Below are 4,985 nucleotides of genomic sequence, written 5' to 3'. Positions count from 1 at the left end.
AAAAAACATGATTAGTAATCATGATCTCAAACAAAGCTAAAGCAAAAATTGACAATGACATAAAAATTTTGCAATCAAATGCAGAAGTGCAGAAATAATAAATTCATCTTTTAAAAATCCCCAAATAAAGACTAAATTGTAAATCCTAAAAAGTAAAGGAGAAATTAATAAAATTGAAAAGAGAACCATTGATTAAAAATAAGACTAGGAGTTGGTTTTATGAAAAAAAGCCACACGAATAAAATAGTTAGAGCATTGGTTAATTTAATTTTAAAAAAGAAAATAAAATTACCAGTATAAAAAATAAAAAGGGTGAACTTACCACCAATGAGGAGAAAAGTAAAGCAATCATTTGGAGCTATTTTGCCCAATTATATAAAAAAAAGAAAGAAAAATGATACAACATTTGGAATAAATATTCTCACTGGTCTAGCTTTTCCTTCAAGGTATCCAGTGAGAAAGAATTCATTATGTCCTGAAGGATCCCATTCTACCTTTGTATAGCTCTAATGACTAAGAAGTTTTTTTCTGATAGTAAGCCTTCTCTTTATAATTTACATCAATTTTTCTCAACTTTAATTTCAGAATGCTAGTTAAGACAAGTCTACTCTGTTTTCAGCAAAATAGCTCTTCAAATACTTGAGAAAAAATATCACACAACCCTTAGCCTCTTTCCTTTTCTAAACTAATCTTCAGTTCCTTCAATTACTTTGTGTTATGAACTTAATTCTCTTCATCATCCTAATTATCTTTCTTGACTGCTCTCCAGCGTATCAGTGTTTCTCCTAAAAATATGATACTTGCAACTGATCATAATACTAAAGAGACAATCTCACTAGGACAGAGTATATAGCATAATTATCACTTTTTCTCATACTGAATATCAGAAAGACCTGGGTTTTTATCTCCAACTCAAACACTTATTAGTTGTGTAACCCATGGCAAATCATTAACTTCCTAAACTTTGTTTATTCATCAGTAAAATGAAGAGGTTAGAGTCGATGACCAGTAATTTCCCTTTCAGCTCTAAATCTATAATCCTATAGATTTTGTTTTTAGATATGAACTAGATTAGATAGCTGGTGAGCTTCCTTACAAATCTCGAAATTCTGTGATTCATATTGGACTTGAAGTTCTCTAAAACTTATTTAGGAAAAAAATAAAATACTGTCTAGCCATGCTTCCCCCTCTTATACTTGTAATGTTCATTTTTTTAAAACTGAGTATAACATTTATACCTATTAAATCTTATCTTATTCTATTTATGCCAATATTACTTCATTCAAGTTATTGTTTGAAATATTAAATGGCACAATGCCAAACATAGATATCTGGGACACTTCATTGGAGATCTCCTACCAAGATATTGAACCATTAATAATTTCTTTTTAGGTCAGAACATTGAACAAGTACTGAGTCAACTGAATTATGCTATCATCTTGATCAAAATTCTTCATCTTCATAAATATCACACAACTTTACCAAATGACATTTATTATTTATTTCACAGATACCTATACCCAAAAACATAATTTTCTGCATAACAAAATTGACAAGTAGTTTTTTTTTAGGTTTTGCTTGAAGGCCTCTTATGAATCCAATTCATACCAAGGAAGCTCATTCCACTTTTGGACAGTTCTAATTTTTGTGGTGTAATAACTAAGCAGGATATAAACTCACAACCTCTGATGGGGGTTGGGTACACAAGGGCCAGTAACTGTAGAAGACTATCCCCATGAAAAGGCATGCCCTGCTGTTCATACTTGAGGGAAAAAGGCCAGTGAATTCACTGAGAGGTTTTCTTCTCCCTCAACTCGATGGTTCAGTTGGGAGGAGTATCCCCACCAGAAGAGATGTTTCTGGCTAACTGGTGAAGTTCACAATCAAGGAAAAAGTGATAAAATCAAAAGGGCCTACACAGCTGAACTTCCCTGCCAACTTCCAGACTTTGGGGTAATATGGAGATTCTCTTTTGGTGAGTTAATGTGTTAATAATAATAATGAGTTAATGATGGCCTTTCACTACTAGAAGAAATCAAATGCTATCTGGACTACAGAATAACTTTAATAACATGAGGAATAGATGGGGAAGGAATAATTGAAAGGAAATAGGGAATAGGAGGTCTCTACAGCTAATTAATTGAGCTTTGGGGCTGTCTTCCCCGTGGCCAGGTAAAGCACCCCTACCCCCACCCCACAGTATTTTTTATCTATTCTCTATCTATAGCACTAAATTCTAGCTAATAAAGTAACAGTAAGTTTTAGATGTAAAACTGGTATTGTTGATTGAAGGTTGGTAAAGATAATGATGTTGGTGTCAGTAACCTGCCTGCAAGGTAGCAGTAGTCTGTTTGAATGTGGGTAAGTCAGGACTGGATGTCAAACCAGATTTTCAGGGTAATAGCATGAAGTTGTACTGGAATGAGGTATTGCTAAGGCCTAGGAGTCTGGTTCCTACCACCCTCCACCCCCAAAACCCAGTGAGTACTCTGCTTTGGGGGTTCCCACTTATATACTCTGGTTCCAACTGTTCTCAACTGCCCTTGACATCTTGGGGTTCTGTGACTTGCACCCTCAGTTGGGATTCTTAGGTTACAGTGATTATCCTGGGGAAAAAAGAGGATCAATAATGGGATAAGATTGATGTTGTAGAAGAACAGTATGATGATAATGGAGAAGACAGAAATATTTTTATAAACCTGATAAGTTCTTATTTTGTTTATTTTCTCTGCCAAGAACTAGTATATTGGGAATTAAAAAGACAGAAGAAAAATGGCTAATAGGGAGGTGATATCCAAGATGAGAAGAGATTAAAAGAGCACCTATATACCTTTCATAAGTTCAGGTCACCTTGAGTAGATGAATATTTTCCAAACACTGAAAGATCTGGAAGATATGAATACTAAATCATTGTCAATTATTTTTGAGCAATCTTGGAAAATTGGAGTGACACCACAGGATTATAAAAATGTCATTGTCATCCCAATTTTCAAAAATCAGAAGAGAATGGAGACTGTAAATTGTAGGTCAGCAAACTTAATATCAATTCCTGACAAAATTCCAGGATGTTATCATTTATTTTTTAAATCATACTTATTCCAAAATTATAGGGAAAAAACACAATTTTTTATCTTTTATTTTTAAAAGTTTGAGCCAAATTCTCACCTTTTCTCCATACTTCTCTCCACTCCCCGAGACAACAAGCAATCTCATATAAATTTTACATATGTAATAGTGTAAAATATATTTCCATATTAGTCCTTTCATGAAAGAGATCTCAAACAAAAGTGAAGAAATAAAGTGAAATATATTATGTCTCAATTAGCTTTCAGAAACTATCAGTTGAAAGCAGTTGGTATTTTTCATCATGAGTACTTGGGGATTTTCTTGGATCATTGTATTGCTAGGAATGGTTATCATTCATAAATGTCCATCATGTAATATTGCTGTTGCCATTTACAATGTTTTCTTGGTTTTATTCACTTCATTTTGCTTTTATTCCGTTAGGTCTTTTAGATTTTCTTAAATCTTCCTTCTTATCATTTCTTAAAGCACAGAACTAACTTATACCACAAATGGTTCAACAGTTCCACATTTTGATGGACATTCCTTCAATTTCCAGTTCTTTGCCACCACAAAAAGAGCTGCTACAAATATTTTGGTACAAAGGTGCTATAAATATTTTTGTAAAAACAGGTCCTTAACCTCTTTCAAAAATTCTTTTTGCAGGAACCAGGAGCCCTGGGCAGCAGTGGCAGCCAAGGCTGGACAGGCGGCTAGGGGCAAGGGAAGGACCATAATGACCACAAGCGTGGCCGGGCTGACCGGAGGCTAAAGCAGCCGCTGTGAAGCGGACCACCCTCATGGATGCGCACTGGACTCCAGACATGATGCTGATCAAGGAGTATGGAGTTGTACTGCCTGAGTCTGTTGATGAGTACCAAGTAGGAAAACTATATTAGGTGGCATAGGCCAGCAAAAATTAAACAGGCTGTGGTGAAGGTGTTGAGGTACTGGTGAATGAACCCTATGGGAAGGATGGTGAGAGAGGCCAGTATACCCACAAGCTCTACCATTTATGGAGCAAAGTACCAACATTTGTTCGAATGCTGGCCCCAGAGGGATCCCTGAATATCAATAAAATGGAATGCCTACCCCTACTGTAGAATAGTTATTACAAATGAATACTTGAAAGATGACTTCCTGATTAAAATTAAAACCTGGCACAAACCTAACCTTGGAACACTGGAAAATGTGCATGAACTGGAGCCAGATGTATGGAAAAATGTGGAAACTATTTTTAAAGCTATCGCAGATTGAAGCCAGGTGCTTAGCAAGTGTTATAAGCAGGAAGAAGATCCAGCAAGATTTAAATCAATCAAGACGCGTAGGGGACTACTGGATCCCAGTTGGAAGAAAGAATTGGCAAATCAGAAAGACTTACCGTACATGTGCGCTTACAAATTGGTGATGGTCAAGTTCAAGTTGTGGAGCCTCCAGAACAAAGTTGAAAACTTTATACAGAAGCAAGAGAAGCATCTGTTTACAAATTTCCACCTGCAGCTGTTCTGTTGGCTTCATAAGTGGGTTGAGCTGACTATGGATGACATTTGCAGAATGGAAGAGGAGACCAAGAGACAGCTGGATGAGATGAAAGAAAAAAAATCCTGGGAAAGGAATGACAGCAGATGATTAATGCTATCCCTTCCCTTCAGCACTTTTTGCAAGATCAGCAGGAAGTTCCAGCAGCTCTACCCTCCCAAAAGATAGGCCATCTCTGGACCCAGCCTTTCTGTGCCTGCTTGACAGGGGACTTCCAATCCCTCAGTAGCTAATTCTAGATGCCCTTTAATATTGTGAACAAATAGACCATCTGGTATTACTTAGCACACGTGTGCAGGAGCCTGTGCCTGCCTCTGAAACGTGGGGTGTGTAGGGTGCTGGATCAACAGCTCCTCCCTCCTCTTTCCATTGTGTTCTGACCC

General features: G+C 36.6%; 1 pseudogene; it reads left to right on the top strand.

Annotated features, from left to right (window-relative positions):
* The first annotated feature begins 3,887 nt into the window (after positions 1-3,887).
* LOC123239641 lies at positions 3,888-4,696 on the top strand (annotated as a pseudogene).
* Positions 4,697-4,985: the final 289 nt, after the last annotated feature.

Source organism: Gracilinanus agilis, chromosome 3, assembly GCF_016433145.1.
Source record: "Gracilinanus agilis isolate LMUSP501 chromosome 3, AgileGrace, whole genome shotgun sequence".
Classification (NCBI taxonomy): domain Eukaryota; kingdom Metazoa; phylum Chordata; class Mammalia; order Didelphimorphia; family Didelphidae; genus Gracilinanus; species Gracilinanus agilis.
The sequence above is the reverse complement of the archived record's forward strand: the minus strand, read 5'-3'. Positions and strand labels throughout refer to the sequence as shown.